Below are 24,469 nucleotides of genomic sequence, written 5' to 3' on the forward strand. Positions count from 1 at the left end.
AACTGGATTTTAAAATAGTGTTAGAAAATAGGTTCAATTTAAAAACAAATTCCTCTAAAACAACAAACCCCCACCTAGAGAAGCAGAAGTAAAGATATTACCTTTCTGTTAAAAGAAGAAGCTTCTCGGCGGGCAGGCGGGCGCCACAGTTTGGTCTGCAGAAGCTGAGGTAGCCACAGCCTGGGCTCACCAGGCTTCGGGGAACTCGTGGGACAGAAGGCAGGAGTTGGCCGGAGCAGAGGAGGAGGGGGGTGAATGACAGGCACAAGCAGAGGCTTTGAACGGGTAAGTAAGGGGCTGGGACTTCTCTGTTTGCTCTGGGATAGGACGGAGAGTTTTTCTCCTACTTAACCCCTTGGGGCAAAGTCTTAATAATGGCAACAGCTGGTACACAGAGGGATTGATCTGAGCACTGGGGTCAGCCAGCCAGGATATGAAGGTGACATGTCATTTCTAGCCTTTTCCTGCTTCTGCAGGGAAATTGCAATGAGGGCTGTTCTTAGTTATGATGTCCTTTGATCTCCTGGATTTAAAATTACTGAGTAGATTAAAGCCATGTTGGCTGATAATGTTTGCTTGCTCAATCTCGTTTAAGAGCCACAGACCCGGTTTTCTAACACATTGGCTACTACATCTAAACTAACACAAATAAACACCAATGCCTGTTTATTTCCAACTTTGGGTCTTGTGTTCTTTCACAAATGGCTCTTGAGACCCTGCTTTCAAAGGAGAAAGTTGACAGTCCTAAGAGAGGCAGCCTCCCTCCTCTCCCTCCTCCTCTTTTAAGAAAGAGGTTTGAGCAGACACAGTGATAAGTACTTTTTTTCTCCAAATTTTCCTAAACAAAATAGTTGTTGGCTAAGTGGATTTGATTTTTATAAACAGAACAGATGGCCATAATGATGCTAGTATAAAATTTATATAAATCTGTATAAATCCCTGCAAGCACATACCATATATTTATAAATAATAACCTTTTAGAAAGCAAGTGATGATTTATTGAAACCATGAACTCCATTCTTCATGTCTTTAATAATAAAAATGTATGAAAAATTTTCTGTCGGGACATGCTGATTAATTACTTGAAGAGTGGATATTCAGGTTTCCAAAGCAGGAGCAAAGCAGAAATAGGTAAAATTGGGCTTCATCTAAACAATGTTTCATGTATCAAAGGATTCTCTCAAAAGAGTAAAAAAAAAAATTAGATATACAGAATGAGGGAAATTCTCAAATTATATACCTAAGTGTCTACTACAGATACATGTTTACAAACAGACAGACAACCCAAAAACTGTAAGTCATCCATAAAGAGAATCCATTTTAAAAGAGGCCAACGTTTTGAAAAGGTGTCTCTCAAGACATTCAGGTGGCTAATACTAATTAGTGATTTAAGGAAAAAAAATTAAAACCACAATGAAATGGATATTATTTCATATCCTCAGAGATGGTCATGACAAAGAAAGAATTCCAAACACTGTCAAAAGCAGAGGAGACCAGAATGCTTTTGTGTTGCTTTGGGAACTTTAAGGGACTAAGGGACTCAGTGAAGGAGCAAAACCAGTCACAATGCAGCCCGGTAACTCCAGCTGCACTCGATGCCTGGCATCAAATGCATCGTTTCTGGGTTCATACTGTGTCAATCTGCCTATGAGATCTGAGTTTCTTGTAGCTCCCCAAATAATCCTTGTGGTATTTGCAGATACTGACCATGCTACTGCAGTGGTGGAAACTCTGACTTACTGTGCGCACATCCCAGTGGACACAAACAGGATGAAGCTCTTGTTTGCCTGTCACACACACAGGCACAGACAGGTGTACGTCTCTGGCAGCTCACTGAACACACTTTTCCCTGTTTGTGTTTTCTGCTGGTGATCTTGCTGTTTAAGGACACTGCTAAAGAGCTGCCTCCTGCTCTCAAGTCCAAGAAGGCTGGGACACACAAATCAGAGAAAATGTACATGCGAAATGAATGCTTGCAGACACGCGCTACATTGCTCTTAGGGAACCAACAGTAAACATCAGGGGAGCGCTCTCTAAGCAGAAACACAAAAAGCCAGGTTAACATAGATCGTCTGATGAGAAAGCTGTGAATGTGGGTTCACAGGAATACATTCTTGAATTTCTGCATGATTTTGCTGCTCACTTGTTTCTAGTGGCTTTGTGAACTTATCTATCACAAGTGATAACTGACTCAATGTACCTAAAGGAACTAAAGACTAGTGCTTGTAAATGTGGACATGAATACTCAGAGCACCGGAAGAGGAGGTAGACACAAGCTGCATGCATGTCCGTCAGACAACTACCAGATAAGCATGTCGCCAACGCATCTTTACAGCACAACACAAGGCAGCCATGAAAACAGAATGCATGCTACCTCATGAGTCAACCTTCAAACCTTCATTAAGGGAAAGCCAGACGCACAAGGCTGCACATTCCATGACTTTATTTATATAAAGCATCGAGAATAGGCAAACCATGAAGTCAAAAAGCGAGCTAATGGTTGCCCTGTGCTGGAGGTTGGAGCTAGCAGTGGGGCCCTGCTGCTGACAGGTGTAGAGCTTCCTTCTGAATGTTTCAGAACTAAACAGCTCCACAGTGTGGTGAAAATCCACTCAACCAGACATTTAGAAGCAGTGAGATCTTTGATATGTTAATTATGTCTCAATAAGAGAGAGAGAGAGAGAGAGAGAGAGAGAGAGAGAGAGAGAGAGAGAGAGAAAGAGGGAGGGAGGGAGGGAGGGAGGGAGGGAGGGAGGGAGGGAGGTGTAAGATTCCTGCCATGCAGTCAGTGGCTGTACATCCCTGAGCGTGCATCAGGATTCCCAGAGCAAGGTGGACACACTTGATACTGGGGCGTATCGCCTGCATTCTGATGCTGAAGGTTAGGGCAGGGATCAGGGTTGGGGTACACTGGAAAATTTGATTTTCTAGGAAGTCTGGACTGGTAATCAGACCCACATTTTAGGAAACACTGCACTAGAGACAATCCCAGACTCCTAAAGGTACTTTTTCACCTCCACATCTCCTAAATCTACCTAGAATAGAGTATAGTCATCCTGGGGATGGGATCTGGGATGGGCAGGAAGGCAAGGGGAGGAAGGAAAGAAAGAACTTAGCTGAGCAAAAATATTAGTCTCTAACATCAAAGTCTGATGGTACTGTAGCATTTAAAAATCCTCAAAAAATATTAACTATTTAAAATAAAGGTATTTTTTTCAACTTATTTATTTATTCACTTTGTATCCCTGTATCTGCGCCCCCCCCCCACCCAAATGAAGGTATTTTTAACACTCTCTGGTCACCTTAACAATACTTTTCGTTTAGTTTATTAAAATGACCAATCCCATATATTTCATTGTGTTTTTCCTCACAAATATGAAACTTTTTAGAGTTGACTTCATGCATGGCTGCAAGAACCTCCTTAAAGCCGTCACAGTGCCACACACTCCAAAGCCATCACAGTGCCACACACTCCACAGCCTCTCTCTCCAGCTCCCAAGCCTGCACACCTCCATTTGCACTGGCGACAGCTGCTGACTTCTAGCTGATGCCTTCAAATTCGGGGTGCTGTGCGAACAGGCAGGTGAAAGTGCCTTTGCCACATGGTGTAAGTCACTTTTACATAAAGAACAAACGTGATACATCTCAGGCCCTTCAGCAGGTTTCTTAACATCATCCAGGGCAAAACGGACCCTGAGAGGTCCTACTGCTCTCTGAAGTGTCTCACTTTCTTCGCTATGATCTTGTCTATCTCTTCCTGTGACGTCAGAGGTGCACAGGTTTAGGGTAGGGTGGCAGGGGAGCCTGCTTGGTACTTTTCACAAAGTGAGAAAAGAGCTGCTCTCTGGCAGCTCCTTCCCAGAGACAGCTAGCCCAGAGCACAGGTTTGTCATGTGATAATTAGCACCACTGACGTCCTCGTCCTCATGTCAGCAAAGCCAGGGTAAGCGAGGAAGATGACAGAGCGGCACTCCAGCAGGTGTTTTCAGTTCTGTCAAGTCAATAGCTTAGTAATGTTTAGGTATAACTTCAGAAAGGAAAAGCAGGAAAGTTACAGACAGTGCTCTGTGCTGGGTTTCTTCAGGGTTTCTGTGCACAGATCGCTAGATGCCTACTTAAGTTCCCAGACCAGAACCCATGGTTGTTCAAGTCACACCAGAAATTCTGAGGTTGTCAGTCCAAAAGGAGCAGGAAACCCACTCAATCCCGATGTCACATTCTCCATCTACAAAATGTAAATGCTAGAAAGATGATCCCAGGGGCTCCGAATTCAGTTGACAACATTTTGAGGCCACTACAGGAAAGATAACTAAATCCCAGTTTAACCATTCAAGATTCTGTCCCAAATCTAGTTAGCAGACTGGGGACACAGGCAGAAAGCAGGCAGCCTGCAGCAGGGCAGACTGGGGACACAGGCTGCAGCAGGGCAGACTGGGGACACAGGCAGAAGGCATGCAGCCTGCAGCAGGGCACTTGCAAGTGTGCATCCATCTTCCGTGCTCCTCTTAGCTGACAGCTGTCATCTGTTAATCTCCTTACCCCATTTCCTGCTGGAAATCCTATCTCCAGATCTGTAATTCTCATGACTGAAGCTGCAAGGCTTTATCTCCCACAGTCTGACAGCTGAAGAATGCTCCAGCCTCCAGCTCTAATCCACAACGCCCCTGGCCATCTTCACTTGCTCAGTATTGATTTACTGAACCCTCACACTACAAAACCTCCCCTAAACCTGCTCTCTAAATCCCAGGTTTGGGATGTTAATGAAAACAGCCTCCAGAAAGAGAAAGCCACCTAAAAAAAGTCAGTCTCCTTTGTGGGGGAAGGGAGAAAGGCCCTCGGTGTTGCTTCAACTCCCCTCTGCCAGATCTTCCACTGAAATCCACAGTGGCCCTCCCAAGCTCCTGCCTGGAGCCCTCCTGACAAGTGATACTGTGCATTTTCAGACAAGAAAAGGAAGCTTGGATCTGAGTGTCTTCAATACTACCACAACTGCCTCAGATGTCTGGCAGAACTTGTCCATCATCACTTGCAGGACCTGACCCTCTTTCCTAACATAGCTAACATGTTGTTTTCGGTATCCCCCAAAGGATACAGGTAAAGAAAGCAGACTTCAGTGCCCGAGTGCACTCAGTGGCACCTGAGTGTTCAGGAGCCCTGATGCACAGCCACTGAGCTGGAGGGGCAGACCCCACTCCCACCAGAGCACACAGGCAGATCCAGCCCTGACAGCCACATGGCCGTGCCTCACTCTCCCCAAGTGTCTTTGTTCCTTCGTCGTCTATTCCATTACTTACAGTAATTGCTGACCTTCTTCCACCTCAGAAGTCCCGATCTGGTCTGCTGGTGCTTGGGCTACTCAGCAGAGCTGCTCCAGCCCCTCAACTGCCACACCCTACCCAGGCCTCAGCCCACACTCCTCTCCCACAGGGGCACAGCTGCTGCTTCAGCACTCCTTTCAATGTTCAGTTTTGTTAGCTTTCCTCCTCACTGGCAGCCTGCTCTCCTTGCTCAGTCCCCAGCATTCCCCAGCATTCCCCAGCACTCCCCAGCACTCCCCAGCACTCCCCAGCATTCCCCAGCACTCCCCAGCACTCCCCAGCATTCCCCAGCACTCCCCAGCACTCCCCAGCACTCCCCAGCATTCTCTGCTGCACATCCTTGGCCGAGCCTCTGGAGTGTCTCTAAACCCTGGACAGTGACTGATCGCTTGACTTTATTCTCTCCACAGTTCCTGCCACTAACTCCTGCTCTGAGCTGTATCCTGCAGCTTCTGTTGTCTGATAACATTCCATTTATGTGTCCTTCTGGCTGGTCAAAGTCAGCAATCTAAAACATAAACTGTCAGCATCAAAGAACTTGTTGAGTTTTCCTACCATTTTAATGCAAATTTCTAGAGTTTTGCGCCATTTTTAAATGAAATTGAAATAGCCCGTGTGGCATGTGCTTTCAGGGCTGCCCAAGATAACAGTTCTATCAGGAAAGAGGGTGAGGTACTGTGTGCGACAATGGACATGATCTAGAAAACATTTGCGCAGTTGTGATTGTCTTGAAGAAACTCAGGATCCAAGTATTCAGAGGCCAGAAAAGAGCATTATATCCCCTGAAACTGGGGTTTCAGTTATGAGCCATCATGGGAATGCTGGGATTTGAACTTGGGTCCTCTGGAAAAGCAGCCAGTGCTTTCAATGCTGAATGATCTTAGCAGAGCAGTTTTCTGATCCGCTCTCTCAGTCACTTAAACCCACAAATCCGACTTCAATAGTTATCTGCAGTCCATTAGATCTGTGCTGCACTGAGGGACAGTGTAGTCACCTCTGACCTTTAAGCAACGATGACTTTTTCACTCCCTCCCTGCCACCCATCCCTTCAATCCCACTCCCTCCATCACCTCAGTTTAAGTTTCCCTTGGATAATCGCCAGGGCCTAACCTGTGTTATTAATGCAGTTTGTACTTTTTCCAACCTAAGCCACATAGCGTTTCTGTAGTCACCAGCAGAAGAAGCAAAGCCAACCAAGTCACCCTCATTTGGAAAATGCTAAGGATCGCTGTGTCCATGTGCAGTTTAATCATGTTAGCTGGGATGCAAGATTCTCCCTTATTGAGGTTCCTTCTCTCTCCCTCCCTAGTAGATGCCCTCCAAGACAGACTTTCTTTCCTTCGTGTGCTGCTGGTGTACCTCGGGGTTAGTCAGTGAGTTTTCCTGGCGTGCTGAAGGCCCTGGATTCCATCTCCAGCAGGGGGATGCTTGGTCGGGTCACAGTGGAACCTGCTGTATAATGAGCAAGTCTGCACACATCCTCTCCGTTCGTACATCAGGCCTTCTACCACCAATGACCTTCAATTACATCTCCAACTTCCCACAATCCCTTTCTTTGTAAAGTATATGGACAACCGGATCTTCCATGAAGCCTTTTCTGATGGCCTGAAGCAGAAATCCTGATGTCCTGCTCTACATCACTTGACCCTGAGAGCTCTATTATACCACTTATCATATGCCAATCTTAAACATTTTCTTAGAAAATCAGGGCCATTTATATCTCCTGCCTTCTTAATCTACATTTAAAGGCAAAGGCTCTATTATCTTTAGGCCTCTGAGGAATGTATATAAAGTATATTATGCTATGTACTAAGTTACTATTTACACTTTACAAACGTTCACTGAACAAGTCACAGGTCACAATTTGTTACTATGACATGTATTACATTCTTACTATGCAGAGTGTAGAATTGAAATATAGTCTGCAAATAAAATTCAGTATACAAAATCTATTTTCCTGCTGACTTATATAGGCCCTAGGGACCATTCCCACCACAGCTGTGGAAAAGAAACAACGGTTAGGATTCAGTTCCTGTTGAGCCTGACTGCTGTAAATTCTGAACACTGAGGAAATCTGGCTACTCACCTTTTCTCTGAATCAGGAGCAGTCAGTTCAGAAGATAATACGCAAGCTCATTCTCAAGACGGGTTTTCAAGACTCACCTGTGTTTTGTGAAAGGATTTTTCTAGGCATCAACAGAGGTATTTTTAAACAACAGAACATTAATGTCCTTTCCTCCACAGTGTGCCATCAAAGGTCCTAGCCTGTAGACTCTCCATTTAATCTCTGGCTGGTCTTATTGTAGCAAAGCTCATCTGTGAAAGGCTTCAGAAAAATTCATGGATGGAGGAAATCTTGGGGTTTGACTCCTATAGTCTTTGCCTGATTCGATTAAAAATTAGAAAATCATATTCATCTTATTAATATTACAAGAAGCATTTTGGTTATCCAGAATGAAATTCACTTATTATTAGCTGATAAGCTATCAAACATCTTAAAGAGATGAGAAACTGGAATGTATACTAATGCACGTGCATCAGTTCTCAGGGATGGAGTAGTCTACGTCTTCTGTAGACTACACAGCAGTTCTGATCTCCCTCAACCTAATCAAAAGAAATTACTATTAAAAACCTTGAGTACCGAGAGGAGAAGGTAGTAGGCTCAGGAGTTCAAGCTCGCCCTCTATGACACATAAAGCTCAATGCCAGCTTCTCTCAAAACAACAAAGGAAAAACTCAAACAAGTCCTGCCTTTTAAAATGCAAAAGTTAATATAAGGTCAGTTTATAACAGTTCCACATTTGTCTGCAAGGAGAGCTATCTTGTCTTGAAAGAGTGTTAAATTTCAGAGGAGAGAAGCCTCCAATTTGATAGGTTTATATTAAAAAAAAAAAAAGTCAGAGCCTTTCAGGCCTTACAAAATAACAAGACTGCAGATAGATGACCTAAGAATATAATCTTGAGATGCACAAGAATTTAAAAACAAAGCTTATATTAACAGCTCTGGGCAGCTTCCAAAATATTTCTGGTTTGCAATATAGGATTTCAAAGTGTGATACTATACTTTTACAATAGAAGTTCTTGGCAGGAAATCTCCTGCTAAAATGAAGAACAATGTCTCTTGACTTTAATCTGCTTAGAACGTTCTCTTACGGGTTTCAGCTGTATCTTGTTATGAAGCTCTCCCCTGAATGTAGATGAAAGCAGTGTGCACGGAGTGCCGATTCTGTCCAACAAACTGGAATCTTCCACAGTCGGGCTGTGGGTGTTTATGGGGAGAGTTACACTCTTCTCACAGCAGGAAGTAAAGATATGTGCAAGTTAATCTTCTAACCGTCAGATATCATAGGAAACTGTGTGTCATCCGAATCCATGACTAACACAGGTACACCCCACTCTTTGATAGACAATGAAACTGTGCAGAAGAGTATAATGAAGCTCGAATCCCCTTTCTTTATGTTTATACGTTCACGGTGTATGTTCTTGTACATTTGTACACCATGATGTTTTTGGCAAAAAAAAGAACCTGAGACTGAGGAGGTGGGAGGCAGGCATTTCACGAATGTGGAGGGAGCTGCTTCAGATGTTGAAGACACTAACAATTCAAAAGTTCAAACAGTTCAGAACTGTGAAAGTCGTCTCAATTTTGCTTCAGAAATTTGTTTATGCAATAAAATTCTGTGAGATGGCTATAAAAAGGTAAGAAATAGATTAGATAAGAAATAAAAAAGATAATACATGAGCAAGGGAGGAAGGATTTTATTTATGTCAGAATTAAAGACTATGAGAAAACAAATATCCTGGTAATGCAGTGCTGTCAGGCTTAAAATGCGCGCATGGCTGAGAGCAAATGCTGATATAAATGTAAGCACTGGCAACACCAGGCTTCAGCCCTGTACATCCTCAAGGGCAGGGCAGCAGCAGTCAGCTCGGCAAAGCTGGAAAACACTGAAATGGTGTCCGGCCTGATGATGGCCTGTCTCCCCAGTTACTGAGGAGACTAAGGCAGCAGGATCACTTAAGTTTCAGGAATTCAAAACTACTTTGTATAAGAAAGTAATACCCCACTCCCATTTCAAAAAGAAAAAAAAAATCACAACACAAACAAAAATGATCTCAATGTTCAGTCCACCCACAGGGACGTAGCTGTAACCTCAGTCACCTGAAGTGGTCCCTCCAGGTCTCCATACTGAAACCCTCAGTAGGTTCTAGCTGCCTACAGCCACCCACAGTGGCAGACTTAGGTTTCTCCTCAGGACCTAGCAGTGACTGGGAAGTGTGACTGTGACAAGATGCTGTCCTAATCCCTCAGGAGCTTCCCAAAGACTGGGGCCAGGCAGAGCCTGCAGACTGCATCTTACCCACTTGAGGAGAGAAAACAGGTTTCCTTGTTAACATGTCCCAGGTCACAAAGCCTAGGCTTGCATACATCTGACACAAGTGTAAGAGGAAAGAAACCATTCCATGCGTTTAAACTCAACTACAAAGCTCATAACCTAATCGTACCGAGAAAACGGCCTGGTAATCAGAGGGCAAAGCACTGGTGTAGGCACTGAACTGGTGAAGAAATGCCAGAGAAGAGAGGTACCCAGACACCTTGAGTGCGGTGCAGAGAGCACCCCTAAGTGCTCTATTCAGTGTGGGAACCGGTCCTCTCCTTCAACTCTGGGGTCCTGGTCATCAGGTTTGATAGCGAGCACCTATATCTGCAAACCATCTCATTGGCCCTTACACAGTTACTGACAGCAAGAAAACACTGTATTTCCTAGGTGGGGCACTGCTTTGAAGTTCCAAGTTAAGCTGTCAACAGAGTACTGCCAAGATGACTTTTGCCTTAAAACAAAACAGCAATCCGTCAGAAGAGAGAGTCATACGACCGTGAAGGAGTCATACTATAGTGTAGGAGTCATACTATAGTGTAGGAGTATTAGTCAACACTCATACTTTGCTGGCCGTTGCCAGTCCCTTACACAATAGGAGAAGAAAAGATATAGAACTAGCTCTGAGGGGCCACAGAACTAAACTAGCAAGCTCTGCTTGGTTCCTAAGTTAAGGCATGGGCTTTGTTGCTTTGCTGGATCTCAGTCAGCGTCCAAGGATTCCTAAGTGCTCTACTCAGTGTTCTGCAGTCTCATTCCCTTAGTGTCACCCAGTCAGCACCGTCCTCAGCCTCAGCGAGGAAACATGATGCACTCCCTCTCCCACTCCTGTGGGACCTTAGGCAATGTGATCCTCACTCCTTTCTCTGCCAAGTGTGATGCCTTGGAATTCACACCCACACCCCGCTGGCTTTGCAAGGAGTCCTGGAGACCTTTAATATGGAGAAGTGCAAGCCACAAACTTCTAAAACAAACTTCTTACTTTCATTGAAGAATTTTAACTTTGGAGGTCAGCACTGGATGGCTTAGCAAGCTGGAAGACCCAACTTGGACCTCTGAAACTCCAGAAAGGAGAGAAACAATCACTAAAAGCTCCTCAGACCTACACACACTCTGGCCCATGTACACACACACACACACACACACACACACACACACACACACGTGCGCACGCACACACTGGTACATGTACAAATGCAGATACATACATTCACATCCCCCACAGACAACAAATGTTAAAATAACTGAGAGGATTGTTAAGCATTGGAAGCACTTGTTTTTCTGTGTTAGCTGCTCACCATGGGACGGTTTGATCAACAGCATTAGCTTCCTGCCATTATAACAAGTATCTGAGAGACCAAACAGAGACGAGGACACAAAGAGAAAGGACTTATTTGGCAATGGTTTCAAGGTTCAATGGGTTGATTCTGTTGGGTGATGGTTAAGCACAAAGTCACTTACCCCACAGCCAGAAAATAAAAGAAGGGCCAGATCTCCTTCCAGATCTTCAGAATGAACTGGGACCTGCCACTAGAACCCACCCCTTAAAGTTCTACTCCCTCCATTGGCACCAAGCTGAAGACATCCACGGTCACTGTGGACAACTGGGAAAAGCCTCTTAGCAGCAGCATCCAAGAGAAGCACCTGGAGGTTTGTCAGGAGTGCATGAAAGAACTCAGTCTTTGCTACTATGTTTGTAATGACTTTGGGCCTCTTAGGACTATTAAAAAATTGAGTTTTATACGGCTGCTTATCACATTTCTAGATCTGAACTGTTTATTTCCACAGTGACAAACAAGTGTACCTTTTCCTTTTTTTAGTTAAAAAATGTCTATGCATGTACATATGTATGTTTGTGTATATATATGTATGCGTGCGTATGAATGTATTGTGTGTATAATACATTCACATTGCAGAAGTATGAGGACAACCTGCAGGGATCAACCTGCAGGAGACTTTCACTATGTGGGACTTGGGGATTGAATTCGGGTCGGACTTAGTGACAGGCACCTTTACCCACTGAGCCATCTGGTCAGCCTGCCTATGCCCTTTTTGAGAGAGTGAGAGAGTGAGTGAGTGAGTGAGTGAGTGAGTGAGTGAGTGAGTGAGTGAATGAGAGAGAGAGAGAGAAAGCCACAGCAGACTGAAACAGGAGGTAGGTCCCAGTGTCTGTGTCATCTGTTTCTGGAAGCTGATGTATTAGAGAAAGCAAATGGTCCACTAATAATAACATGCAGATTTTACAGGTCATAGGAATGGTTTCTTCTGATCCTAACTTCAAAGCATAAGATTAACATCCCTTTGGTATGTTTTAAAACCATATAGTAATATATGTTTATTTCTGGATTCTGGAAGTTGAAAAGTTCAACTGAGCATTTACACAAGTCTGCCTGAAAGTGCCTTCTGAAAACTTACATCTTAATCCTTAATAAAGACTAACTATAAGTAGGGGAAGAAGACATTTTTAATACCATGAAGAGTTTAGGGATTGCCTCTAGTTCACCTGCAAAGAGCGCCTCAGTCAGTCTGGGTAAGAATACACGGGTCTGTATGCAGAGCTTACCCATTTAATCTGTTTAGTACGTAACTGAAAAAAGAAAGCACCTCACTCTCACGTATACATCTGGGAATAAAACCAACCGTCCTATTAGGGTCTGTGGTGTATCAAAGAAGTGTGAATTACAAAAGGTGAGGGGTATTTCAACTTCAAATTTTATAAAACTTCTTCCAAGATACCCCATCGGTGCTGGACAATTCTCTACTGCTGACTATCTCATAGCCAATTCTTTTATTATTTTTTATTTATCCCTTCAGTTAACATTTAACACTAATAGCTATGGCTTCTTTATAAGAAAAAAAGGAAAGTGGAAGGCATGTGTCTACAGACAAAGCAATCCAAACGCTGTGAACCAATGTCTCTTCCAAAGAAGCTGTGGAGGGGAAGTGCACGTCTCCTAGCATGTGATCCAACAGCAACACTTCCACCCTACGATCATTCTAGCTGGTACTTGAGCTCACCTAGCTGTCTGAGGAAATAGAGCTTCACTCAGACTAGCTTCCTTGATAGTCTTAATTCTGTATTTCACTTCTAACTATTTCACAGAAAAGCATTTAAAGAATACAAGTAACTAGTAAGTACTAGAGAGTAGCACGAGGCCAACCCCTCCAGTGAGAGCAAGCATAACGTGCTCCGCTCTGGTTGCTGCTTTCCTACTTTCCAGGACTTGAGAGCACAGTCCGGTGGGCTCTGTTCCTTCTGTCTGCTATAAAGTGCAGGCAGGCAGGCTGACAGTCATGTGCACTGCCTCCAAACCCCATATCCCACCACTGTGCAGGCAACTCCCCTGTGTCACATGCCAACACCCAGACTGAAGCCCACATCCTGCTGGGATGTCTGGGAAGATCTCAAACAACTAAATGAGTTCAACAAAACCTACCAAAATGTAAGACTATATCGTGGTGTCCTTTCCCCTTCTTTTGACTAATGTGCCTACAGAATAGTTCACTTAGAAAGGATACTTGGATTTCACACTTTTTGCTCTCTACAATCGCATTGGTTCTCCTACTTCCTGAATGCTCTCTTAGTGTCTCTAATTTTTAATTGATATAATTAAATATATTTATTAAGTATAATGTAATACATGCAATAAATTTTAAGGATTAAATCAGGGTAATTGGCATTTTCTGTCTCCTCAAACTGCAAACTTTTTATACATTATTATAGCTCACATTAACTACATAAAATAACAGATTGTAGGACTGGGGAAAGCGCTCACTTAGTGCTTGTCTCATAGGTGAGGACAGAGGCATCACAGCACACATGCAATACCCCACGCCACCCGAGGGAGGTGTGAGATAGGAGGATCCCTGGAGCTGGCTGGCCAACGGCCTAATTGGTAAGCTATGGGTTCTCCTTAAGCTGCACATTTTTAATAATTTTATATTAGATATTAATTGTACAAAATAGCAGATTTTGTGACTAGGGAGATGGCTCAGTTGTAACTTAATTTTTTTCAAACCTTATTTTTAATGAGGGCTCTTGAACTCTTTAACCTCCCTTCTAGTCCACCACCCAGCAGTAGTGGGAAAGAAAGGATACGGGGGGAAGAGGACCTGTTTAGAAAGGTTCTTTGGAGCAACTCCCGTCTGTGTTGTCTGGAAATAGGCAGTTCAGTTCACAGGTCAGCATGGCAGCTCGATCCACTCATGAACACTTCACAGACACAGCAGCAGTCCAGTTTGGGAGAGTCGGGACAGCAAACACAAATCAGTAGTGGTGGCATGACCTAGCAGAGACAGCCAGGCCTTAGGCACAGTCAGCCAGAGGGACCAGGAAGTGACAGGAGGGATGCCAGGAGAGGTTCTCCTCTCTCAGTGAAATGAATGAAGAGCAGCAGGTCTATAAGCCAACCTAGCTCAGCCTCCATCACTGTCCATCAAGTTCTATTTATAACCTCCAAACATCATCTTCCTCCACCTGTCTTGACTCAGCATGTGCGTCTGTCTCAGCTGACATCACTGCCAATCAGCCCGAGTCAGTGGAAGCAGCAAGAAGCTGCAGCACACCACCAGAAGTTTTCTGATGCGTTTCTCTCTATGCAGTCCTGACAAATGCAGCTCAACTACAAAATGTAAGGTGGACCAATACATGTGTGTCGTTAGTGATGAGTCCTTCGTCACCTGTCCCTCCATCCTCTTGCTTTAGCAGAACATCATTTCTCCTGTATCTGCCTTAGCTTTCACCTGTGTCCACTTCAGGAAAACTCATGTTTGCCCAGCAAAACACCATCCAACACAACTGACTCTCCAAGAACCTGTGAGTGTCCACTTCGCTCGGTTGATAGCAGTGCTGTGCTAAGTGCTGTAAGAAGACAAAGTCAGACCCAAACCAACCTCAACTGCGAACACGGTGGCTCTGCGCCCTACACAATTAAATTGTTTAAACAAGAAAAATAAGGAGTCGTCCCCTGCCACCAAAAAGCACACTGACTGGATTTGCCAGAGTAGAAATGGACATGTAGAGAGTGAATCTACTTCTTGGGGCCTCTCCAGATGCAGTATCCATTCTGGAGGGTTCCAGAGTTAAGGCCCTAACACACACAGATCTGCTCTATCGGATGCTGTAGACTTTATAGAAAAGCGATTGCTTTAATTATAAATTACCTCTTAATATTCTCCCCAGTACAAAAAGAGTAAAGCACCAGTGAGCAAAGTAAGACGTGAGGCCGAGAGTTCTGCTGTCTGCAGGGCTGAGTAGAGTACAAGTACCCAAAGCTACACAAGACGGAAGTTAACTATAGAAGACAGAAGTTAACTACACAAGGTGGAAGCCCCCACAGCCTGTTAACTCTCCCAGGAGAGCTCTTTCACAAGCGACGGGGTGGTGACAGGCAGGCAATGGGAACATTTTACTCACCTTCGAATCTGAGAGCTTTCTAAATTCTCAAGTCATGTGAATATATTCTAGTCTGTATTTTCACTAATGCTTGGTTTTAAATATTTATATCCTAGTAGCAGTATGAATGTAATTACACAAGTTATCTAAAACTAATAGCCCCATGGATTAGACAAAATTTATTCATGATAATACTAAGCTTTCACACATACCAAATTAATTCAATTCTCTAAGTTTAGTAAGTGCACCAAAAGAGCGCGTGTAACATGCGATGAAGTCAATGGACGCTCGATTTAGTAGTAACGGAAATGTCAGGATAGAGGCAAGGAAAGCATAAATCACAAATATGAAGGAGTCTTACATTTTCTCAGAAACTGGCCAACATCTGCTCATGACTAAACGTGTGCTTTCGGGCAGAGGACAGATGCCGAGGAGTGCCCAGCCAGCGCAGAAGTCACTCTTTAATCAGCCATTCTCAGGCAGAGCTGATGGCTCTGGCAAGGAGGCTCATCTCTGCACAGCTGTGCGGGGTTACTGTGACACACTCCCCTCCAGCACAGGCGGACACTTTCCATTCCGAGCATTACTAATACGCTCTTCAGACTCTTAGGATTCAGAACTCAAATTTAAGGAAGCAAAAGGCTTTTACGTTATTTAACTATTTGTAAAATGAAATGTTAACCTGACAAATCACCTACTGTAAAATGAAGAATAACTCTTTTAATTTTAGATACAGCAGCAATAAAATCTCCATCAAAATAGTCAATATCATCAGTCTAAAATTATTTGATTTGCATTTACCAGAAAGCACATTTAACAGCATGAGAATTTTGATTCTCTAGTGACAACATACAGTTAAAATAGCTAAAAACGTTCCAATAATATAATTAAATGAAGAGAAATCACTTTGTTGGTTAAGACAGGGTCCCTGAAAAACCTCAAGATAAAGAATCTCTCTAGGCCTTATAGGCTTTCAAGGGTTTCTGGGTTTTATTAATTGTCACATTGAAAAGAGCCACCTCAGAAATGAGCTTGGTGCTATTTTGAGCACTTCGAATGCTAGCATGTTCAATAAATAGAAAAGTCATTAACATGTAAGTGGTATCCTTTGGCGCCCTGTGAACAGCAACTTGATAATGACTTCCCATGCTGCCCCAGGCTGAATGGGACTTGAAAGCAGAGGCTGGGGACTCTCATGCAAGCCTGTGTCCATCTACCATGCCATTCAGACATCACACTTGGACGTTACTTCTTGATTTTGGAAACACAAAGGTTTAAACCTCAGTGACAAGCACTCAAACCCCTTCGCTTTCTGTAATGGCTTTCTAGACTTCCTTACACAGTGGGTGAGACTGCTTCCAGCTGCTGCCCAACACCCGGGTGCTTGCACACCGACCAATGTCCTAAAAGGGGTTTGGACTCTAGGGCACAGCTCGGCGTCTGTCTGGTCAGATCTGAGTACTGCACACACACACACACACACACACACACACACACACTCCAGCAGCAACAGCAGCAGACAGGATTTTGCTCTGTTCTGTAGCAGTGCCCGAACATAATCCTTTAGACACATGGGATCAGGACTCCTTCCAAGCCTGGTACTAACCTTAGGTATATTTGGAAGCCACTGTCAAGTGCAGACACCTTTTACCTTTTCATTGCTTAAACTAAGGCCACGCTAAAGCTGATATTTCTAATCAGTGACTACGAAGGCAGCTCGGCAACAGAACACTTAAGTGAAGAACACTGTGTAAGCATTTATACAGGAAACAGACAACCCAAATTCACCAATATTTTAGTAGATATACTTAAGTATATTGCTTTACATTTTTTCTATAAAATACCTAACAGGGCATACCAAAATACCCATTTTCTTTGCAAATAAGGATTCTTGCAGCCCACTCTCCATCTGGCTCAAGTGCCTTCTCAATGGAATATATGAATTTATAACTCTGAGTAAGTAACTGAGTAGGGCATATCCTCGGTCTCTGATGGTCCCCAGACTCTTTTACCCCTAGCTACCTGTTCAGTACTTGGGAGACTCTCTAACACCTGCTGGCATCTACTAGAACTGGCTGCGGTCTGCCTCAACACTCGGTCTTGGTGGAAAGGCTGTCTTTGGCTGGTTTCTGTGTATGGCTAAGGACTACGCACTCTGGATCCTTAAAGCTCTCCTATGGTCTCCTCACTCTCACAGCTAACTGGGAAGCTCTCCTTCCCTCTCCTCGGCCCCACAGCTAACCAGGATATTCAAAGTAAATCAGGCCAGGGTCTTAATCACTCTTCCTATGTTGGGTGTCTTTGAAGTCCTAACTCCTACCTGAGATGGTATTCTTGGTGGTCAACTTGACTACATCAGGAATTAAAACCTAAGCATCTGTGTACACCTGTGGGGGAATTTCTCCTTAATTAAATAATTTGAAGTGAGAAGACCCACTTTTAATTCCAATCCTTTGAGGGGAGAAGATTCACCTTTAATCTGGGCCACACCTTCTGCTGGCAGCCTAGATAACAGACAGGGAAAAAGAAACTTTTCACTCTTTGCCTGCTTGTTCCTGCTCTCACTGGCAAGGCCCCTCCTTCTCTGGCATTAGAGCCCACTTCTTTGGGATTCTGCCTACACTGAAGACCAACTGAGACATCCAGCCTCATGGACAGAGCAACTGCTAGATGCTTGGAGCTTCCATTGGTAGACAATCATTTTCAGGCTATCGGGACCACAGCCTGCTAGATAGATAGATAGATAGATAGATAGATAGATAGATAGATAGATAGATGGATGGATGGATGGATGGATGGATGGATGGATGGATGGATGGATGGATGGAGATTCATTCATTCTCTAAGTTCTGCTCCTCTAGAGGGCCCTGACAGACCCACCATCTGAAACTTAAGTACTTAATTACTAAGTACTCATTCAGCATTTCTATCGCTCCACAGAGCATAACCCCACATTTAACAATGTCTGATATATAACTGATGTTCGATCATTATCTTTTAAATACCTACTTTACTCACTGTGACATAGCCTGTCCCAAGCATATAGAAAACTAACTATATAAAAATCAATCAATAACTACATAAGATAGATGAATGAATGAATGAATGAATGAATGAACAGCCTATTTAATAATGTCAGGCGTTTCATTATAAGATGTTCACTACAAAGTGGCTCACACCTGTAATATTAGGGCTTGGGAAGCTGAGGCAAGAGGATCCTGAGTGAGGACCCAGCCTGAGCTACGTGTACACGGAGAATATGTCTCAAACAAAAACAAACAAATCACTTAAGATCCAAGGCTGAAGGCCACAGCATTACACACAGTGATATAAGTCTTGTTTCAGTAATGTCAGTTTACTCCTACGTTATAGCTTGTTCAACATATGGAACAACATATAAATTACGTAGAGTATCAGTATAAAGCATCATACACACACACACACACACACACACACACACACAGGAGGGGGGTTATTTCATTTACATCCATGTAGAAAGAGTACAGTCACTGTTCACATGTGATGTTCATTATAATTTTATGGTCGCCCAACATATCTAAAATTAAAATTTATGAGCCTCTCTCCATCATGCACCCACCACTTAAGTGTAAATTGGGGAAAACTCAACCAGGGCCATGTTATAGTATTCAAGAAATCTTATAAAATGAAATGATCTCCTGGAAACAGTCTTGAGGAGAAAAACAACCTGGTTTGGAGCCAGCGTGGCTCTAAGTTCACCACTTACAGGCAGGTTCACGCTGCATCGCCACCCCACACTGTGAACTGTGGAAAGCTGTGCAGCTGAGGGCTAAGGGCCTTGCAGGCAACATAAACCCCGGCCTGATGAACGTGAATCTCATGGCCCTCCCTCAGCAGAGCCACCTCTCTAACAGGGTTGTGACCCAAACCTTGTTCTAACCTGCCAAATCAGGAAAAATAATGGCCATTCCCAATGACATCCACATCTGAAGCACAAACATATTAAAATCAATAACAATGCAGCATTTGAATGACTTTGTTCAGGAAACCATTAAGCCAAACTTGATATTTACTAAGACAGAAAGTATGGATGAGGGCTTAAGTCAAATCCCCTGAACAATGTGGATGTTCTGGTTAAGCGCTGAAGGTGATAAGCAGACAGAAAAAGAGGGCTGAACATCAGAACTGTGCCTGTCTCAACGAGTACCATTTTGGGTGTCAGAGTAACACATTCCAGCTTTCATTTTCCACCTCCCCATTAATCTGACACCAGGAAAGAAACGATAACTTGGCACCCCCCGAAACCGAACCTTGAGCTCCTGTGAGCATTTTCCCCTTTTTAGCAAGTGTTAAAAAGTGTCTCAAGACACATTTCAAGTATTATCAGCACACTGACCATCCCCCACAATATCTGCAGTTAAACATGCCAGAGCCCAAAGACACTTCACACTGACCTGTGAAGTCCACAGGGAGTCATGTGAATAGGGAACCCCTTTCCTCTAGGGAAATGAGACCAACTGCAAAGACCCCCTGGAAGCCTCTAAGTCAACACCATGTGTCAAGTCACTTGTAGCACTCTCAACTCCCTTTTGGCAAAGGAATTTTCTTTCAAGGCTTTGTGGGTCAGAGACCTGGCCCTCTGTAAGGACAGGTTCTTCAAAGGAAACACAAGATGACAGCTTCACAACAGCTCTGACATGAAGGGTGCTAGAACTTCCTATGCCTTAGGGACTGACAGGCTTTGCCTGTGCAGGCTGGCTTCAGAGGGCTGGCCCCCAGCCAGCCACATCTGCACTCACTTGCCTGCCACCCTGTGTTAATCCCCTTTAGAAAAGAAATGCAGGTATTATTTAACAGGAAGATCTAACGTTCTCCTCCATGGTCAGTGCCCTCTATCTGACTGCACTTTGAGACTGTTAGGGTTGAACAGGAAATGTGTTCCAAAATGGCACCCATGTTGCAGGCTTGGTTCCAGCTGGTGGCCAGTCCGACAGAGGGAGGCCGATCATGAGGATGCTTTGGTTAGTTCACGGTTGGATGGGCTCATAGTGGGAGAAGTCACTGGAAATATGCCTTGAAGTGTTAACCTTGTCTCCTTGCTGCTGTTCATGAGGTAAGCATCTTCCCTCTACCATGGCATACTGCCAAATTCTACCTCATCAGGGCCAGAAGCAGGAGTCACATGACCACAGACTGAACCACCAGCCAAGTAATTCTTTCTTCCCTTAGGTTGTTGACATCAAGAAAACACAGCTCTGGGTTATTCTTCTTCAAAGCAGATACTGTGTAAGATGGTCTCTAACAACAGTTCAGTCATCCAAGTACACGAAAACGTCCTCCTCCATTCAACTGTGCACTAGTCACTGTGAAGAGACTCCACGACCAAGGCAGCTCTTAGAAAAGAAACCTCTGAATTGGGGACTCACAGTTGGGGAGCATGGTAGCACACACGGCATGGAGTGCTTACTAAGAGCTGCATCCTGATCCAAAGGCCAAGAGAGAGACACGAGGTTTGGCATGGGCTTTTGAAACCTTAAGGTCCACTCTTAGTGACACACTCCCTCCAACAAGGCCACACCTCCATATCCTTCTAATCCTTTCAAATCCTGCCATTCCCTGGTGACTAAGCATTCAATTACACAAGCTTCTGGGGGCCATTCTAACCAAGCCACCACAGGCAATCAGGGTTAAACTATTCTGGCTAAAACAGTGGCTTTGCTAGCTTTCCCATTATGCTCTTAAAGCACCTAGTAGATAATCAACACACTCTGACACATGAATGCCTACATCTACAGCATATGAAGCAATGCAAGCTATCAGACAAGGCAGACTCACCCATCATCAGAATCGATACCTAATCAATAGATTGCTACTCTGTCCTTTATTCTCTGATTCACTCTATTTATGTTCCAGAGTCAAGCTCTCTGCCAGAAGCATGAGAAAACACAAGGGGGAAATCTAAAAGAAATCATTTGTATCAGATGTATCAGATGCTAAGCCAGGTAGGTCATTGAAATGGCATCCCCTCGTGCCTTTGCCTCCCTCCCCATGGCTGAGATGCAGAGAACTTTATGCTGTACAAAGATGTCCTGACTCGTTTTATGTCACTTGACACAAGCTGGAGTCATCTAAAATGAGGGAGCCTCAGTTGAGAAAATGCCTCTATAGGATCTAGTTACAAGGCATTTTCTTAATGGGTGATTGATGGGGGAGTGCCCAGCCCATTATGGGTGGTGTAATCCTGGGTTCTGTCATCAGGAGCAGGCCGGTAAGCAGCACCCCTCCATGGCCTCTGCATCAGCTCCTCCCCTGATTGAGTTCCTGCCCTCACTGCTCTTGATAATGGACTGTTATAAGAACTATAAGTAAAATAAAGCCTTTTCTCTCTAAGTTGCTGTGGTCACAGTGTTTCATTATCAATAATAACCCTAACTAAGACAAAAGACATCAATCTCAGCCTACACATTTCTTTCCAGTTTGCATCATGTGAGTATTTTTAAACTTGTTCAAATAGCAAAGCACCAGAAAAATCTGGTTGCACACTGAGTGTGCCCCAAGGGGTGAGCACCAAGGCCTGGTTAGCAATCTGTGTTCCCACAGATGATGGAAACTTTAGAAAGTGGGGCCTAATGAGAAGAAGTTACTGTTACACTGGAAGAGCATTGTTTGTTTTTGTGTTGTAGTGACCAAAATGCCTGATAGAAACAACTGGGAGAGAAAGGCTTCTCTTGGCTCCTGTGTATCCCAGTGAAGGTCGGGCAGCATTCATGACAGACGTGATGCAGAGGGAAGTTACGATGGCATTCCACACTGCAATGTAGGCAGACAGGGTGAGGCTCACCAACCTTTCTAGTGAGCCTTTCCCAGTGAGCTAGGCCCTAGCCACTAGGAACAAGTTTTCAAAACATGAGCCTGTGGGGCATTTCAGATTCCAATTGTAACAGAGGGGAAAATAAAATCCTGGGGATGTCCTCACTTTTTGCTTCCTGACTACAATTAGGTAAACAGGCCTCCTCCAACACAGGCTCTCACCGTGGAATAACATGCCAACATGAGCCCAGAGCAAACGGATGTGCTGAAATGTCTGAAACAAACCTTCCCTCTTCTTAAGTTGTTTGCCTCAGGCATTTTATTATAATGTCAAAAAGGTCTTGTAGTACTATATAAACTAGTACTATATAAACATCAGACTGACTCTTGGTGGGATACTGTACCATAAAACATACTATATATCTAATTCTATTTTACAAAGTAGGAATTATTTCACTAAAAGAAAACAGTACTACAGACATTTCTTTTAAAACAAAACTTAACTAAAGGTCTGAGTACCACAATAAAAAATAAGCTTTCATTTTTAAATAATCACTTTGTATCTGTCATTAACATATTCATTTCTTTTGCTATCAATGTTTGCTAACAGAAAAGAACAACAGATTTGAACAGTTTATGAGAAACATAAACACTGAGCAGACTCCATCACATTAGTGTATCATTCATCTGTAAACTGAGGAGAGGAGAAATGGCCTTCATTAGGCTAACCGGGATAAAATGCAGGTGCCTTGGAAGAAACCAGAGCGCCACATCAGCTGGAGAACTGATGCCCAGATATGGCATAAGGCATAATCAGGACAAGTGAAAGAGAGGGTGGAGTACCCCACATCAGGCCCTGGGCAAACTTCCCCTAAAAGCATGCCCTTTGGACTGAAGGCCAGTCAGGAAGAAGGAAAAATGCCAAGCAACCAGAGACCTTCCTGAGGGTCTGCACTGCAAAAGGGCTTTCCTAGCAACACAAAGTCATAGCAAGTCCTTTTTACTCTTCTTCCCAGAGTATCCAGTGGTTTCCCAGGGGCCAGATGCTGCAGTGTTACAACAGGATGCTGGAGCAGACAGGAAGCCCCGGGGTTGCCCACTAAGTCACACATTAGAATGACTTGCGAACAATGGAGAAAAATTGGAAACTAGCTATTTCTCATGAAATGTTATTTGCATTGACATGCCACATATTTTAAAATCAAATTAGTGAATAGGCCTTTGTAAGTTGTCTTAATTTCTGCTGAAGAACGGGCGGTCCTTTTAACTCGAATAAGAATGGTTTGAGTGTCTCCACATTTCCAGTCTAAGGCAGCAGTTTTCAACCTGTGGGTCACAACCTGACCCTCTCAGAGGGGTCACATATTAGATACTTACATTATGATTCATAGCAGTACCAAAATTATAGTTATTAGGTAGTAGCAGAAATAATTTCCTGATTGGAGTCACCACCCATGAAGAACTGAATGGAAGGGTGGCAGCACTAGGAGATGGTCTACAAGGTTCAGATCTGCTGCTTAGGGAGTAAGGCAGACCAGCAGACGGGAGAGATGATGCTAGGAAAGCAGCAGACATAGGCGTAAAGGTGGGCCTAGAACACACGAGGCAGAGGCAACTCGGAGCCGTGCAGACGAGCCCTGCGGCCACATCACTGTAAGATGTGCGTGCATGCCCGACTCCCTAAGCTACCACGGGGTCATAAAACCTCTCAGCGTCAGGCACTGTGGGAACATCCTGAGATCTGTGCTTAGTCAATGCGGTAGGACGGTAACATCTGCTCTCAATATCTTATTTCAAAAGAAAGTCATGGGTGGGTTATAAAAGGAAGAAGACAGGAACATGAAGGGGGCAGATTAGGGAAGAAAGAAGGGAGCAGAAGGAAGAAACGAGAGTAGGCATATCAAATTTCAGTCTATACATGTATGAAATTCTAGAGAATCAAGAAAAATATTTTCAAAAGAAAGCCATCTTTTCTGTGCTGCCACTGATGGAGAATAAGCATTTCCTGCTCCAGGGCGCGCATGTGCACGCACACACAAATTAAAGTTTAAAGAGGCCAGCAAGGTAGAAGTATTTTAAAGCATTCTAAATTATTAGCCAGTGGTTGAAAAGCCATCACTGAAATAACTCTGTTATTAATTATTTGTTACTCTACTAAGAGCAGTTTATTATTTATACATGCTTTAGCCACACTTAACTCAGCGTGACATGGGATATCACAGGCTGAGTTCTGATGTTAGTTTATTTACGTACTTGGCTTTAGGGGCTTGGCACCCACGTAAGCATGCATGCACACACACACGCACACATACACACAAGGTTCCCGTGACTAATACACAGAGCCAAACACAGAGCTGTTTTACTAAATTATAATGTTTGTTTTCAATTCTACCCATTATCTCGGGGTGTTTTCATGTATTCAGTAACTTCTTGTCACGAGTGGCTGTTCTCTAAGATAAGCACCTGCTCTCTTGGGGGATTCATCTGTGTCCTCTTGCAAAGATCATCCTGGCTGGGCTGGTCAATGGTTTAAGCCGCACCAGCATAGAGGGGTAGTGTAGGACACTCTCTCCTGACTATGCAGCTGC

General features: G+C 43.9%; 1 protein-coding gene across 9 annotated transcripts in view; it reads right to left on the bottom strand.

The window, feature by feature from the left end:
- Disp1 (dispatched RND transporter family member 1) overlaps positions 1 to 24,469 on the bottom strand; it is a 145,756-nt gene that overhangs the window by 63,962 nt on the left and 57,325 nt on the right. The window contains exon 1 of one of the 9 annotated variants that reach the window (XM_006250384.5): positions 5,295 to 5,490. The exons of 7 other annotated variants lie outside the window; for them this stretch is intronic. The gene's annotated coding sequence lies outside the window, so the exon portion shown is untranslated. Of the gene's footprint in view, positions 1 to 101; positions 2,601 to 5,294; positions 5,491 to 24,469 lie in introns of those variants that run through there. One more of the 9 variants, XM_006250383.5, reaches the window with a different exon arrangement.

Source organism: Rattus norvegicus, chromosome 13 (assembly GCF_036323735.1).
Source record: "Rattus norvegicus strain BN/NHsdMcwi chromosome 13, GRCr8, whole genome shotgun sequence".
Taxonomy (NCBI): Eukaryota; Metazoa; Chordata; class Mammalia; order Rodentia; family Muridae; genus Rattus; species Rattus norvegicus.